Raw genomic sequence first — 356 nt, forward strand, 5'->3', positions numbered from 1 at the left:
CGCCCTCCTCCTGTGCTGTGGTGGCTTCTCCTGCTGGGAAGAGCAGAGAGGAGGTGGGAGGGCTCTTCCCTGTCCTGGCAGCAGAGCTGGTGCAGGGCTCGGCTCAGCGCAGGAAGTCACTGTGCCCTGGGGTCTTCAACGGTGGCAGGAGGGGTCACTGCACTGTGGGTGACCTGCTGCCCCAGCAAACCGTGCCTCGTGGCCTCAGTGGGTGCTGGCGCAGTGGCCTCTGGGTGCTGGAGCAGCTGCCCCAGGGTGGGGGTCGCTGTGTGGTGCTGAGAAGTGACTGCTTCAGGCCAAGCTGAGGGTGCTGCAGAAACAGCCAGGACTGGGCACAGGCCCTGGGGGCTGCCACA

The sequence above is a fragment of the Mesitornis unicolor genome, unplaced genomic scaffold, assembly GCF_000695765.1.
Source record: "Mesitornis unicolor isolate BGI_N332 unplaced genomic scaffold, ASM69576v1 scaffold152, whole genome shotgun sequence".
NCBI lineage: Eukaryota > Metazoa > Chordata > Aves > Mesitornithiformes > Mesitornithidae > Mesitornis > Mesitornis unicolor.